Source organism: Mastigoproctus giganteus, chromosome 1 (assembly GCF_048544385.1).
Source record: "Mastigoproctus giganteus isolate SK-2022 chromosome 1, ASM4854438v1, whole genome shotgun sequence".
Classification (NCBI taxonomy): Eukaryota; Metazoa; Arthropoda; class Arachnida; order Uropygi; family Thelyphonidae; genus Mastigoproctus; species Mastigoproctus giganteus.
In genome coordinates this window covers 13,276,296-13,293,704 of record NC_143575.1, presented here as the reverse complement: position 1 = coordinate 13,293,704, position 17,409 = coordinate 13,276,296, and the positions used below count along the sequence as shown (strand labels likewise).

The window sequence follows — 17,409 nt, the reverse complement described above, 5'->3', positions numbered from 1 at the left end:
AGGTATTTACACATTAAAAGCAGCAGGTGGCTCACTTTCCGGGAACCAGCACCTTCACATGGACCAATATCAAGTGGACCAGTCATCAGATTGGTCCACTTGATATCGATGGTTCGACTGTTGATGATCCTGCTCAGATAGCAAACAAACTGAATAAGTATTTTCCATCTACATTCACACATGAGGAATTATAAACTTTAAAATGGCAGAAGTTTATCAAATTGTAGCAGGGTGCTTAATGATTTTCTAATTACTGAAGGCAAAGTGGAGGAGAAATTGTTAAAGTTAAACATAAGAAAGGCACCTGGAGTGGATGAGTTCTATCCGGTTATATTAAAGGAGGCGGCAAAGCAACTAAGCAAACCCTTAGCCATAATTATGAGAGCATCCTTGGACTCAGGGGGGGGGGGTTCCCACGGACTGGAGATGTGGAAATGTATACCCAATTCACAAAAGGGGATCGAAGGGTGGCACGAGTAATTACAGACCGGTTAGTTTAACTTCTGTTCCGGGTAAAATAATGGAGTCACTGGTTAAAGATGCATTGCAGGATCATCTAGACAAAGCATGGGTTTGTTAAGGGAAAGTCTTGTCTGACAAATTTGATTCGATACTATGATGTGATTACAAAGGAACTGGATGCAAAAAATAATTTTGATATCATATATTTGGATTTCAGGAAAGCTTTTGACACTGTTGCGCATGGAAGACTATTGTACAAATAGGAGCAGAATGGTATTAAGGGTAAGTTGCTACAATGGATGAAAGGATGGTTGAGTGGGAGAAGACAGAAGGTGGTAATCAATGGGTGCTGCTCTTCGTGGTCTAATGTTATTAGTGGAGTCCCACAGGGTTCGGTGTTGGGTCCACTGTTGTCTTGTATATTTATCAATGATATTGATGAAGGTATATCAGGCTTAGTGTCGAAGTTTGCAGATGATACAAAGGTTGGCAGGGTTGTTAATGATAGTAACGGCAGTGTGCTACTGCAACAGGATCTAGATAATTTGGGCAGATGGGCTAAGAAGTGGCAACTGAAATTTAACCTTGACAAATGCAAAGTACTGCATATGGGTAGAAGTAACCCCAGAGAAACGTACCAACTGTGTGGTACTACACTTAAGGTGGTAGAAAATGAAAAAGACCTGGGAGTAATTGTGCAGTCAGATATCAAGTTTTCTGAGCAATGCAGACAGGCTGCCAGGGCAGGTCATGGGGTTTGTCAATGATATACAGGAATTTTGCTAGTATGGAAAAGGAGGTGATTATCTCTTTGTATAAGGCAATGGTCAAGCCATGCATTGACTACTGCATACAGGTCTGGAGGCCTCATATTAGGAAGGATGTAGATTTGCTTGAGCGTGTACAGAGAAGAGCAACAAGATTGGTGAGAGGGTTCAGCGTACTCAACCCATTCAAGGCTTTAAACGCCTCAATCAGATCACCTCGCAGGTGTCTGGTCTCCAGCGGCTGGAGACCAGACACCTGCGAGATCTGATTAAGGTGTATAAGGCCTTGAATGGGTTGAGCACGCTAAATTCTGATGGGATTCTTCCACGTGCTCAGATTACGAACCTGAGGGGTCATAAATTCAAATTGAGGAAAGACAGTTTTAGCATAGGCGTGCGGAAATTTGCTTCTAGCCAGCGGGTGGTTAATTGCTGGAACAAACTTCCATCTGTCGTTGTGGAAGTTGATAGCTTAAATAAATTCAAGGAGGAACTGGACAAACTTTTAGAGGGAATGGTTGTGTGAATTTTTTCATTTTATTATTATTATTATATATATTTTTTGGCTGATGCTATATAAGCTCATACGTTTGCTTTCGTGCATCACATGCCTCTATTACTATTCACCCAACTTAATTCACTCATGTAAGTTGTTGTTGTTGGTGGTGGTTTTTTAAGAGCATCAGCGACTAGAGTCATATTACTCCGTGTATACTGTAAATTGTGTGGGTTCTGAGGTAGATTTTCTGTTTGCTGGAAGAAAAACCCCAGTTTCCGCGAGAAAATCATGCTACCCTCGCCTGAGACCGACTAACTCAGTCACATTATGAAAAAGGCAAATAAAAATTCCTCTCGTTATCGACGGGATTTGAACCCAGGTCTTTTCCACCTGGTGTGGGGACGACGGCGATTCTACCAATTGTGCTATGCAAGATGGCAAGTTAATGGATGCAAGAACAGTAACAGCATATTAGAACTGGCCATCGCTGGTTCTGTTAATCCGTCTTCTTACTGGAATGAATTTCAGTTTAGGTTCCTGGTTGTCAGTGGCTGAAGCAATGTTACTGTACGCTGATTGGAAGAATGAATTAGCAATATTGTGGTTGCGAAGAAATGAAATGGTTACAGTACGCGTAAGTCTTTCTTTCTCTGGTAGTTCTTCCTCTTTATGGCAGTGTTTTTGTTAGTCGATGTTCAGCTTTTTTAAAATATAATTAAAAGTGTTTCAAGGTTTTCCATTTCAAACTTGACTTGAACCTACTCATCTGTGTACCTACCACTCAATTCACACATACAGAGCCCTCGTGTGTAGCGCAGTTGGTAGAATCGCTGTCCTCCTCCACCGGGTGGAAAAGACCCGAGTTCGAGTCTCGGTCAGCCTGCTTTCCAAGTGTACGTGCACTAAGACTAGGGTGTTGAAGGCAGTAGTCGAAAATGGCGTATATGTTGAAGTCGCGTTGGAAGCAGAGAGCGTTGATTGAATTTTTCTACATGGGCTAAAGGTTTTGAATCTGATGATTGGCTTAAAGGCTGGTTCATTGTTGGCTGCGTGAATAACATGAAACATTCCTTCGAACAACATGGCTTCTTCATTTGCTCAGATGTGAGGCGTAGTGAGGATTATGGGAAAAAAAAGTGAGCAGATAATTTTATACGTTTTTCCTTTCATTTGCTAAAATGCTTCACGAGGGGTGGCGTCAATCTTGTAAAATCGCTAAAAATACGTGATTTCAAAATACATAAAGGGACCACCTCTGAATTACTCAAAAATCTTCATACACATTGCAAACGGACATTTTTTTAAATTTAGTTTTTGGTTCCCCTGAGTCGAAAATCTTTGGTGTTGGCATGCCTAGTAATCTGCACGCCATCTAGCACTCTTTGGCAATTCATTTGAAATGATAAAATGGCAAACGACGTGACCTAGCCGATTTGCAAAACGGAATGTTAATAAGGGCATAAAGATGTGTTAGTATCGCGGCGGGCCAATCCAGCATGGTTATGTACAGCAGCATCGAGAGTGTACTAGAAATGGCTCATAGGCTAAGGGCGCATAGGTGAAACTCATTTCCGGCCCATTCATTTACCAGTCGATGCACTTCTTAAAATAAAGTTCAGTGTTCTCATTTTTAAACTTACAAATATTAAGATTGCCATTACGATTTCGATCACATTATAATTAATCATTTTATGCAGATATCAGAACCAGACTGGGGTGAAAACTAGCATACCATACATAGATTGTAAGGAGGATTAGGACATTATTTGTGTCCTTCGGGTTGCCCTCGTAGCTACCTACGAGGGCACAGTTGGTAGGATTTCCATTCTCCCCACACCGGGTGGAAAAGACGTAAATTCGAGACCAGTCGATGACAGGAGGAATTTTTGTGGACCTTTTTCACAACGTGGCTGAGTTAGTCGGCCTCAGGCGAGGTTATCACGGTTTTTCCTCCCGGAAACTCGGGAGGACACTTCCCAATGTTAAGATTTGGAAGTTTCCTCCCGAGTTTTTCGTCCGACATTCTCAAAAAAGGTAGCTTCACCAAATTAGGAAAATGATAAACACCCATTGTGGCTTCAACTGCAGCATAAGAGATTTAAAGTCGTTGTTTTGGTTTTGAGCCAAATCAGCTAAGGTTGTGAGGAATTAGTGTATTCTGTTTGTAAATTGTTTGTATTCATGGTTGATTTTCTTCTTTTGCGGGATGATAAACTCAAGTTTCTGGAGGGGGTAGGGGAGAATGCGACTCCCTCCGAGACGGATAACTCGGCTACACTATGAAAAAAAAGTCATAAATTTGCTCCTGTCGTATAGGTTGACTGGAACGACTGAATTGGCTCTCTTGTGCTTGGTCTCGGGAATAGCAAAGGTCATAAATATCAACGACCCCCATCTGGATAACTCATCCATATCAATATCGATTGAAGTATACCACTTCTACATTCGGAAAATTGGACCGCTGTGTGAGCAACTGCCCTGCCACAATTCTTACTCTAAAAGAAGCAAGAATCGTGGCAAGCGTTCTGTGAAATACTGTAGAGATAGATATAAGTGGGTGCTATGTTTGCATTCCAGCCGACCGCATAGTTCATACGAATTTACAACGAGTTATTTGACGAGAACATTATCATTAACCGTATTTAAGCAGTCATGTGGGCTCGAACCACGGTCAACTCAAACTCATGTATTACTGCATTCCCGCGTTGACCATACGACTACCTCACACGTGTGAATCAAAGATTGCCGTAGACTTTTCCTCGACAGCTTAAAATAATATTTTACATATGCGATCCAACACATGTATAGGCCGATACTGCTTGCTCCAACCCACTGAACCTTATATGGTATGTACTACAATCTATAACTGGTAATTTGACCATTTAAGGACTGTGACCTTTCTTCCGGTCGTACCACAGTTGGAAAGGCATCTACAACATACCCCACGCTGACCATTTTTCTGCCATTTGCTTTAATCCAGAATATAGCCTTTTGTCTGAAGTTACCACACAAAGTACAGCCACAGAGCCAGATGGTGACGTACAAGCTTTTATATTGGACACTGTGCCAAACAGTGCTATTTATTGAAAGGGCGTCGTCCCCCATATCTTTACATGAATGCATATTCTGCGTAGGTTAGGTGTGTGTGTGTGTGTGTGTGTGTGTGCGCCAAAGAACAACTGCTGTAACTGCGTTTGTCCTTTGGTCGGTTTTTTGTTGTTTGCTGGACGAAGGAAAAGAGCGAACCGGACACCGACTAACTGAGCCACGTTGTGAAAAAAGCCCATAAAACTTCCTCGCGTCATTGAATAGATTTTAACTCAGGCCTTTTCCACGTGGTGTAGGAAGACGACAATTATAATCACTGTGATACTCGCGATCACTCGTTTAGAGGGTTTGGGTTCGAGTCCCGTCTATGATTGGAGTAAACTACGTCTTGAATTGAGGCTGTAGTTTACCGATCTCAGGCTGAAGGAGTAGAGATTTTTCAGCTCGCACAATATGTAAATTAGCCGTGAACACACACTTGTACAGGCATAATACGCAATGCCGCACACAATATGGCCTAAGTCGCTGTTAAGCCTAAAGCACAACAACAGCTACTCACGTGGGCGCCTGTTCTGCAAGGAACGGAGAACTCATCACTATTCTCAGCGGTGTACGTTTCCAATCAATTAACATTGAGCTCGTTTTATAATTAACAACGTGAGCCTATGGTAGCCTACCACTAAGTATACTTATTCAGGGGTGTGTATCACTTACCTGATCTGCTGATCTCTGGAAATTGCATTCCTCTTAATTGGGTTCAATTTTGTATTTCATGTTTCGATTATCGTATAAATTCGAAATATGAAACACCAAAGAAAACGTAATTCCCTAGCTGAAAGATTCCAGTGGAAATTGCAAAGCTAAATCCAGCAGGAACAGAAAAGGGGTACTGGCTTTAAAAGGAAACATGTCATGAGAAAACAAATTCAATTATCGCTCACATCCGATTACATATTTTGTCTGTTCGACTTGTATGTTCACCAACCGAATCGTGTGTTGTATGGGCCAAATATCCGTTAACTAGTGCCTCGATTGAAGAGACTTTAGAAATTCCTCTACTGTCGACGGGAATCGAACCCAAATATTCGAAGTGGGGCAATGTATCGTATACCGACAAGTTACTATGAACGGATTCGCGACAGAAACAGTATAAAATTACATGAACGGTGCACAGGAAAGATTTAAAGAAGAAATTTCGTCATACATACACTCAGTTGGCTTTGCATTAGCAACACTCCCTTGTGTAGGAATGCTGGTTTGTGACGCTGGTGAAGGCTCAGAATCTGGAAGGCCGCCTTAGCCTAGTGGTCAGGCGCGCGGGTGCATAAATACACGTGCCTTGAGTGACCGGGGTTCAAACCCGTGACTGCTGAATACGGTGCTGTTTCTTGTATTCTGTCTATCTTGTGAACTCTTCTGACCGTTTGGTCGTCCCGCAGTATAAACAGAAATTTTATTTATTTTTTATATAAGATTGTAGTTCACACGTGGCGATCAGTTTTTGAGTGTTTGCGAGGAAGAATGAGTCAGCGTCGAGATCTTTTCGACTTTGAACGTGGAATGATTGCAGGGGAAAGACGGGTAGGTGCCAGTATCTCGACAACAGCCAACGTGGTTAAGTGCTCCCATTCAGTGGTGCCACACAGCGGTCGACCAATCAGCCAAAGGTCACGCATGGGAGAGCTATGTGTGGTCGACACCCTTGGTGAGTGTCGTGTGTCTCGTTTTGCAACATAGTAGAGACGTAGCACAGTGGCCCAGCTACTCACCCAGTATAAGGTAGGAACAGAAAGACCGGTATCCATATGGTCTTAGTGTTATGTGACAAGCGGTATCGGGGATGATCAACCCCAACTCCGCACTATACACAAGGATTGCGCGGCGAACATTAGCTCGTATAGGCTATCAACGGCCGTCACGGGCACCAGTGCTCAATACCAGAAACAAGAAACTGCACCTTGCATGGACACGTCAACGTTAGACCCACAACATGTGGAAATCTGTCGCCTGGTCCGATTAATCCCGTTTCCTACTCTGTCATGTTGGAAAAGCAACGTGAGGCCATTGTACTTGGATGCACTGTTGGTGTTCGCCTGGCTGGAGGCGGTGGTGTTTTGGTTTGGTGACTGATTTTGTGACGTGCCCTGGATCCTATGATTACCGTTGATCACTGGCTCGATGGGAAAGTCTACATTTCTACGTCGCCATTCAAGTATATCCCTTCATGATGACACTGTATGTGGACAACTCCGGTGTCTATGAATAAAAGAACGCTCCATGCCACGAGGCCTAGCAGGTTTCCACCTGGTTTCAAGAAGATGACAATGAATTCTTCGTTCTCCCATGACCGCCCAACTCAGTCAATCTGAACCCAATTGAACATATTTGGGACATACTGAAAAAGGATATTCGATGCTACAACCACCTACCTGACAATGTGCAGGCATTTATTGGACACACACCGTGCAACAAATGCGTAAATTATCACTGTACATCCTGCAACACCTTGTGGAGTCCATACTTGGACTTGTACAGACTGTATTATTATTATTATTATTATCATCAATTTTTTTATGATAATAATATTTTTATGATAATAATTTTATTACGGACAAAAGGTGACCCAGGAGATATAGGTAGGTGCTGGTAATGCAAAGCCAACTCACTACATATCTATCATTGACGACCGAGTTTAAAATCCAGTGATTTCAAAATTGCAGTTAGTAATTCCTGTTTAGTCATGTAATATGAACCAAAAGTCAGAATAATTAAAAACCAATGAAACAGTTTATTTACGGTTCTATGACGTACAGTACAAAAATATCAGCAACAAAAACAAAACTGGTTGCTATGGTCTTATATGTACCAGTAAATAAACAAGAGACTGTTAAAGAAACTGGTCTTCAATCTATTGACCACGGCCAGCACTGTTGACTCTCCTAACTTTGGATTCGTGGTGTATTTAACGTATTGAAAATAAGTAAACGTGGCATATGAAAACAGTTTGCAAGCAAACTTTTCAATGGCAAACATTAAACACAGTGTTGTATATAGTGTTTGTAAATATGTAAAATGTTTGTTGTTGTTGTAGTAGGGTTTTATGAGCATCAGCGACTAAGGCCATATTGCTCGTATAATACTGTCTGTAAATTACGTGTGTTCTGTGGTCGATTTTCTGTTTGCTGGACGAAAAACCCGAGTTTCCTGGAGAAAAAACCATGCTACTCTCGCCTGAACCGACTAACTCAGCCACGTTGTGAAAAAGGCCCATAAAAATTCCTCATTTTATCGACGGGACTCGGACACAGGTCTTTTCCGCCCACTATGGAGAGGAGGACGATTCTACCAACGGTGTGCCTGAAGGGTGAAATGTTTGCCAACAAAAATGTATGTATTGATCGAGCTCATGTTTTTCTGAGATTTGTATGCTGATCACGAGTCATGGTTTGGCCGCTTCTGCTCTACGATTGATTATTCCTGATGAAATAAACACCCTCTATGTCTATCTCTCTCTCTCTTCCCTTATCTATCTACCCGAGTCTGCATACTAATTCATCTCTCTCTCAGTTAATTTCTAAGAGTACAAAAATAACCAACAGTTATTTTTGTACGTTGTATATACTGCGCTCCGTACTTTCATGATCATTTGATACATTAATATTATGTACGTTGGTTTGTAAAAGTCTTAAACTTAATTTACAAATTGAAAAAGTTAGAACAGTATGGATTTTCAGACGTGATACTTGGCTGGCTTCGTGATTACTTTAGAAGAGATCCTCCACAATGAAAATCGGGAAGGTGACCTCAAGATCATTCTCAAATATAGAGGTTCTAGAAGATCCAGGACCCAGTCTCTTTAGGCATCTTCGTACGTTTGGAGATTTAGTATCTCTCTTTTCAGCTATACAGATGACTTAAAGGTCTATAAAAACTAGGTCATTGCAAAGCTGTGGAGAGCTAGAAGCTTCTTTTTCTTGTAGTAGGATTTTAGGCGCATCAGCGACTAAGGCCATATTGCTCCGTGTGTACTGTCTGTAAATTTCGTGTGTTCTGAGGTCGATTTTCTATTTGCTGTTTTTTAACCCCGAGTTTCCGGGAGAAAAAACCATTCTACTCTCGCTTGAGACCGACTAACTCAGCCACGTTGTGAAAAAGGCCGTAAAAGAGCTGGAGGTGTCTTACTTCTTAATTCTATGGAAAATCTGTTGCCCTTTCTTTTTTATAAGATTCCCATTTCTGTCCTAGAGCAACAAAAAAATTAAAGCGTGTTAAGACAGTCTTGCTCCAGAACAAATTACTTCCACTTTCATTTCTTCAATCGAATTAGTCGACACCTACAGAATATAGACACTCATGTGTTTCTAGAGATGTCCCTCTAAGTTTTAAAATTACGATCATAGGAACAAATAGTTCTCCAGTTATTGTAGGAACGATCGTTATAATGGTGTCCATTATATTGAAATTTCTCTGAGAAATAGCGCTCTCCTTTTTCTAGCAATTCAACAGGTTAAGAAAACTGCTTTTATGAAGTAGAGGACGTTATATAAGAGGTCACTATAACCGAGGATTATTTATTGCATTCCATAGGTAATAATTCTTCGTCAGCAACAGCAACAACTTGTTACCAGCGTTAGGAAAAGGGCAAACAGATGCGATTGTTCACCCGGATGCTCCTTTCTTCCCAAAGGAATGTGCTAGAAATAAACTCCCAATTGAGTGAGAAATGCAGTCTCAGACACAGCTTCGAAATACCGTTCGTTGCACTTTAATTCTGCGTCCTGTTTGAAATGATTTTACTTGATCGTAATGGTACAAGATTAAGGGATGTTTTTTTTTTTTTTGGATCAGAGTTCACGTTTACGTCGACATCTTATCACTGATTGCTTCTATACCAACACATATCTTCTCTAACTGTACCTTTGAAAACTATCAGTAAACAGCAAATTGTTTACACAATGAAACACCCCTACATATTGATTTATTTTCCTTTCCAGGTCGCAGACTAGCTGAAAAGGAATCAAAAAATCTTTTGTTACCTCCATAATTTACCGAACGTCATTGGGTTTGCATACAGATTAAATTGGCGTAAATATTTAATCATTTCTGGCAGAGCATCTATAAAGAGAGGTAAACTGTGAATTATTTATCTGACCAGATTTGAGAAGAAGAAAAAATCAAAAGTCCAATTACTGCCGCTATATTTTATTAAAGATAGTTTATCTTTGGACATTCTTTTGCCATAAGTGGAGTAGCATTTCCTCTTTGTATACAATAAAGCAGATGTTTCTTGTCGGCATAGATGTTAAGTAAAAGCGTAGGTAAGAGAGTCATTACAACGGGGTGGAGGTGAGGGAGGAAAATTTGGATTTCAAAAAATCTTCCATGGAAAATTTGCAATCCAAGCGTGTCATTTTCTTTTTTTTTTTTTTGAATATTTTAATAGTAAGTGAATGTTTTCATTTTTGAAGGTGTAAATTATCTTCAGACTCGTTCTGCTATGTTTGTGGATATTATATAAGTCCAAATCAGTGGATACAAAGTCGTTGATGGCATCGAGCTTTGCAGTGCATAGTGAAGCCTATGAACGATCAAGAAAAGTCATGGATATCTCATTTCTACTGTGGTAGCAGGTAAACATCAGAGGGACGGTTTTGTGGTAGCCGTATGTGTATGTCTTTTACCATACCCCGAATATGGAGGAGTCCACAAACCATCATGATTGCGAACGTTTGGCGAAAATACAATTTAAAAAGTCTTCGGATCGAAAAGCTGTATTGCATTCCAATTTATAGATGTTTAACAAATCATCTTCTATTGCTCCGGTTTTACATAATAAAGACCTGCAAATTCCCAGTCCACCTTCCAGAGAAGAGTTTACCGAATTGGATGATGAATCTAATGAACCGTTCAAATAAAGCACAAAATTTCCGTAATTGGCAAGAATTGGATGATTTATTGAGGGACTTGGGTCTGACTAAATCCAGTGCAGAGCTCCTGACATCCCGTTTAAAAGAGTGGAATCTGTTCAATCACAGATAATGTTCTCGCATCATTGACGGGATTCGAAGATCTCTTCCACTCGGTATGGGAGCATGGTGATTATATCAACCGTGCTACCGCCAGGGCACACAGTAAAGTACACAATCTCTTGGCTCAACAAAGTCTTGCTTCCACCACTCCATACCAAGCTCGGACTGGTCAAACAACTTTTTAAAGGCATTGGATTCTCGGCGACATCTTCAAGCGTATACGTTATAAGTTTGCAAAGTTGTCCCATGAAATGTGAAAAGTGGCATATTCATTGATCCACAAGTTATGCAGATCTTGGCTTCTCAGGAACTGGAAGACAAAATTACTGATTATGAGCGAAACCCCTGATAGTTGTTGTTGTTGTGTTTTCTGGCGCAATGGTAACTTAGGTCATATTTCGCCAACCTGATAGTCGTTTCGCCTTGTAGTGAATGGCTTTCGTGGTAACATTAAGAGTGAAAATTAAAATGAACTAGTTGACAAGTCCATTGAAAAGTACGGAAAAATGGGATGCATAATGTCAATCAATCTCCATTACTCGCAGGCTCAGCTGGATTTTTTTCAGACCAAATCTCGGCAATATTAGTGAAGAGCATAGGTGAGATTCCACTAGGACATACAATCAAGGGAGAAGAGGTACCAAGAAAGGTTGGAAGTAGCTGTGATCAGCGTTTATATCTGGTTTTTTTGTTAGTGATAATGACATTGCCAGAAGAGACAAAGACGTTCAAATGTATATTTTTAAGGATTTTTTTATTAATCGTAGGAGGATTTCTACTTTTTAATTTGCAATCTTTTAGTTTATTAACTTCTAGCAAAAATTATTGCTCTGTTCTGTATAGATATTGAACATTGTTAATAAATCTGATATACGAGGGCGGTGAAAAAGATTTTTATCTACCCAGAAGTAGTTGTGATAGAACTTTTAAACAAATACCAATGCATTACACTTTTTTGACGTCGTCAACTGACAAAATGTCGTATTTATGTCACCTCTCAATACACTTCCGCAGGCCAGTTTTTTGGAAGTCGTTCAAGCCACGACTCGGAAGCAGAAATCACATGATCATCAGCAGCCATCTAAGAGATGATTGGAATAATACTTCACCGTCACAGTACAGCCCTTTTGAAGGTAATCTGTTGGCATTGCACCATGCTGATCCCAAAAAAACTGACAGCATCAATTTTCCAGTACTTGGTTGTATTTTTGCCTTTTCGGGGCGTGGTGATTCTGCATTGTTTTGACATTTGTTCAGTTTCGGGATCATTTTGATGGATCAAAGTTTCATCCATTGTGACTAGCCGTGAAAGAAACTTTTCTTGCTTTTCCAGTCACATCCACAACATTGTGCCCTTTCCTTCTTCTGGTAAGTGGTCAGAAGTCTGGCAACCCTTCAAGCACACACTACTCATATGCAACTGTTGATGGATGATATTTTTGCAATACCCTCTTCCGTTACAGCAGTTTTTGGGCATCCTGGGATTTCTTCATCATGCATTGAGGTTCTTCCACATTTGAATTGTTTATACCAATGTGCAACAACACTGCACTGTAACGGGAGCAGTCTTCTCCATAAACAGCGACCATTTCTTCGATTGTTTTGGGTGTTTTCCCTTGCAGAAAGAGGAATCGAATCGCTGATCAGTATTCCATTTCATCCATTCACTTCATTCAAAGAAGAAAAAAAAAAAAGAATTGTCAGATTGAAACCAAAATGTGTGTGATTGCTATAGGCATTTCAAGGTATCAAACAACAAAAAAATCATCTTTCCATCACAACTACGTCTGGGTGAATACAAATCCTTTTTGAACCCCCCTCCACCACTCGTATTATTTCGTGTTTACTTTTCTTCGATTTCTTTTGATATCATGCAAAATCTCAGGAATTCGGAATCAGCATACCGAAATTCATAAAGGAATAAAAAGAAATGCAAATAAAGGAGATCAGAGGATGAACTTCCCAAGCCTTAACGACAGCTCTGGTTCAGCATTACGTAATTGGTAAGTTGATATCTTGTCTTTTAATTTTTTGGTTAAACATTTAAAATTTTTAATAGACAAATTCATAATTCGAAACATTTTTAAAATTTTAATTAAAAATTAATATAAAAATTGAAATTTTAAAAGTAACAGTTTTATTTAAGTGAAGAAATTTAAATAAAATTTTAGATAAATATTAAATTTAAAGTAAAATCTCGCAATTTAAAGTTGGTTTAAAATGGAAAATTAAAATTTTAAATTAAATTTTATTTTTGTAAAATTTAAAAGGAAATGTTAGTGAAAATTAAAATAAGATTGATATAAATATTAGTTAAAAATGAACGAACAGCAATTCATTTTAAAGTTATTTTAATATAAATCAATTTAAATAATTTTAAAATAAATTATCTAATCGAGTGTAGTAAATTTTAAATTAACTCTTGAATGCTGTCTTCATTTCTGTAGTTTAGCCTTCCTTTTGAGACTTAGAATATTCCGGTTTTGAAAATTGAATCTCGATTACAGAGAAGATTTATCACCTTTCTGTGCCTTCAGTGTGTCTCTTAATTCATAGCTACTCATACGTTAAGAATTCTAATCGCTCCACATCATTAAACCAATCCTCAATTAAACACTGGCAAACAACCCCGCAGATTTTGACATTAAATAATTATTCACAAGTGTGATGCTAATATCAGGTGCTAACAAGTGTTTGAGATAAGCGAAATCGATTTCAGTGATGGGTCTCGAGTCTTTGGAGTCTTGCTTACTCACATCTATATTTTAGATTCGAAATCACAAATCAACTGCCCCCGTGGGTAGCACTGGTAGAATCGTTCTCCCCCCCCAAACACACCAGGTGGAAAATACCCGATTCGAGACCCTTCGAGGAATTTTTATGGGCGTTTTTCACAACGTGGCCGAGTTAGTTGGTCTCAGGCGAGGGTAGAATTTTTTTTATCCCGAAAACTCGGGTTTTTTATCCAGCAAACAGAAAATCGACCCCAAAACACACGCAATTTACAGACAATATATTAGGAGTAATATGACCTTAGGCCCTGATGCTCCTAAAACCCTATTACAACGACACAAATCATCTCAAACGTTTGTGAATAAGAAACCGATTTGGTAAACTGTAGTTGAGGAAAGATCTAGTTTGTTCTTGTTTTCTTAGAACTGTAAGAAAATAATTATAATATTATATCGCGTGTTAATACTATTCTGTTTTCGTATACCACCAGCTGTTATAGCACTGCACTTGAGTTACCAGGGTACTGACTTCTGCATCTGTGTACACAACGTGTACATCTAGCACGTGTTGACTTCAGTGCTTCTGTTTGACGTCAGTAATTTAAAACAAATCGACTTTGTAGAAAAATAATAGTCTTTCAAGCTATCCTAAAATATACGTCAAATATTACTCAACGTTTATTATTAACATCCCTTCTATAAAAAGAAAGTATAATTATCCTCAAAACGATAAAATTAATCCACTTTACACATGGCGCCACCTGGGGGAAAAACTGGTAATTGTTAGACAATTTTTCATATGTATTTGGAATAGCCACAATGACTGCGCAGTACATATGAAAATTTTATTCGTTATGCGCACTGCTACTACAATAACTGGTGATCATAAAAGAGATGAAATATTTTAAGGCTTTTTAATTGGGTTGCTTTGAAATTTGTTAATAAACCCAATTCGGTAATATTCGATACAAACAACGTAACAGAGCAGCACACTTTAAAAGGAACATCACGTGACCAAATACAAGCGCTGGTTTCTTAGATACAGGGAATGTCTTCAGATGCGCTTTCCAATCAGAAAAAAAAAAAGAATCTTTGAGTGGTCGACCGGGCATTATAGCTTGCAAAGCCATAAGAAATAAATAACATTACCGTCCTGACTTTTAAAAAATTCGTCCGTGGTTCCAGTTTCGTAGCCAGATTTTGGCGTAGACTCTAAATTGATGTCTGTCTGTCTGTCTGTGTGACCGAGACGATAGGGTGGGAGTGAGGGGGGGTTGTTTAAAGGCCAACTTTCGGATCGCTCTCATTAAACACAAATCTTATGCCTTCCTTTATGTACGATGTTCGAGGTTACTTGTGTAATGTACACCGCTGTTCCGGTCAGGAAATCTAAGGGTCTTAACGGTACCTGCGTGGCTATTACGGATACGTCCTGCGCTGCTCCCTACACCTCAAAACTTAAAAATTGCAAAGTTTAACGGAATACGTATCCAGACGAGAAAATCGCTGTGTACGTCATGATGGACTTCCAGTTGTTGGCTACTCGGTTGGGATGGTGTAGCGGGCATGGGATTGAGAGAAAGTGAGAAAAGAAGGCACAGGAGAGAGAGAGAGAGAGAGAGAGAGAGAGCGCAAATGAGTAATGGAGAGGATGTTTGGTAGTAGGAGAGGAGATGTGATTTTAAAACACAGGAGTTCCTTGCGTTTGTCTGGATGTGATTTGCATTTCGAATATTGTGTCTGAGAATCACGTGGGGAAGTATTTAGGTCGATTGCGAATGTTCGGAACACCTACGGAATCGCTTAGGCGAGATTACTTTTGCGGGCTTGGCGAGCAGTTTCATGTATGAAGATTGTCGCCAGACACAGATGATCTCGGCAGCAATCTGAATATAAACATAGGCGGGTGCACCAATAGATCGTTTAACTAGCCGTCAAGGTGACACAGACACTCGCCGACTCCAAACACATGTCACCTTTGGGAAATGACGTCATATCCGGCCTCGCATTGGAACGCGTAGTTGAAGAGCGACTGTGATTTCGAACTCCTTGTTAACGTATAAAATATGGAAATTTCAACTTTTTTTTCTATTTTTATTTTTATTTTTTATAAAGGTGTCTCGTCACAACGACAAATCCAGGTTCAAATCACTCCAGAGATTTATTTATTATTTTTTTTTTATTTTTAAAAGTATTAATTTGCACAGTGTTACCATCAAGAAAATTCAGAAATCCACTTTCGTATTCCGAATAAAAAAATGCTATTTTGTCTCTCACAGAGAGAGAACATTGAAAAGATCAAGAGATAGAAAGAAGAAAGAAAGACGAAAACGCAAAGATAGAAAAATCAGAGTGAAAGAAAGTCAGAGAAAAGACTGTAAAGGGGGAGAGAGGGAAGAAGAGAAAAGACTGAGAGATAGAAGGAAGAAAGAGAGGGAGAAAAGAGAGAAAGTCAAAGAAAAGAAAGTGTAAACAGAGAAAGAAGAGACAAAGATTGAGAGAAAGAGAGTTAGAGAAAAGAAAGAGCACGAACAGACAGAAGAAGAGAAAAAGACCGAGAGAGAAGAGAAAAAAAGGCCGAGAGATTGAACAAAGAGAAAGAGAGAGAGAAAAAGATCGAGAGATAGGGCCGTACAAATGGGAGAGTGCATTAGATGCGCTGCACAAGAGCCCCCGATCTAGGGGGAGCTCAATCGAGGGAGCCATCAAAGTCTCAACGTAACTTATAGGTTAGTGCAACAGCATCAGTTTAATTCGTAGCCGTCTACCAAAGTAGTTAAATTGGCATCGTTTTAATTGTTTCTCATATTGCGAATACCTTCACAACGAGTTGCCATTGTATTGTACTACCTCAAATAAGTAACACTTCACCAGTGGAGAAGACCACTGTTACTTATTCTCGGCGGATACCGCCACCCAGACGGCACCGTTTCGAAGACTATTGGTTTTTCTTCGGTGGGTGGGCAAGTACCCTGGTGTTGCAATAGTGACAACCTAGTTATGAAGTATAACTCCACAATATGAGAGATGCCTGATGATGTGCAGTAGTATAGACTAGAATATTTTAGGGCAAGAGCCTCACGCTATGTGGTAGAATAACTAACGCATAGGTTAGTGCAATACCATCAGTAATAGTTGTCCTCTCCACTGGTGAAGTGTTACTTATTCGAGGTAGTACAATACCATGGCAACTCGTTGTAAAGGTATTCGCAATATGAGATATAATTAAAACGATGCCAATTTAACTACTTTGGTAGATGGTTATGAATTAAACTGATGCTATTGCGCTAACGTATACGTTACTTATTCAACCACGTGCATGAGGCTCTTGCCCTAAAATACCCTATAGTCTCAACATAAATAAACGAGGCAACCGGGGCCCCAAGTACCTTTGCACGGCCCTGCTGCGAGAGGAATGAAAGAGAAAAAGGCCGAGGGATTAAAAGAGAGAGAGAGAGAGAGAGAGAGAGAGAGAGAGAGAGAGAGAGAGAGAGAGAAAGGCTGGGAGAAGTTAGTTGCCTCAAATTTTATTCATAATTATTATTATTATTTTTTCTTGCAGGTGTCGCCGTGGAGCTAAACTCGAACGGACACAACGGAGCAACAAACACATCGACGAAGAGAGGGGTCAGGAATTACGCGAAATCAGTTTCGGTCTAAAAACGAATCCTATTGGCCCAGAACAAAATGCGATTTTTCGTTTTTACCTTTGGCTACTCCCAAAGCCGAAATATTCGTAACACTGATCTACTTCCATCAACAGAAAACAGCGTTCGGAATTTTTTAAAGCGTTGCTAAGGGTTACCATTGTTGTTCCACCTCGGATGCGCATCGCGAACCACACGGCGTAATGGGGCCCAACGTGATAGGTG

The 17,409-nt window shown here is 39.8% G+C and overlaps 1 long non-coding RNA gene across 3 annotated transcripts in view; it reads left to right on the top strand.

Moving 5' to 3' along the window:
* The window catches only part of LOC150090563 (uncharacterized), a 175,508-nt gene that overhangs the window by 130,325 nt on the left and 27,774 nt on the right, over positions 1-17,409 (top strand). For all 3 annotated transcript variants that reach the window (XR_016546855.1, XR_016546858.1, XR_016546857.1), the window contains one exon: positions 12,691-12,808. This is a non-coding gene — a long non-coding RNA (uncharacterized LOC150090563). The remainder of the gene's footprint in view (positions 1-12,690; positions 12,809-17,409) is intronic.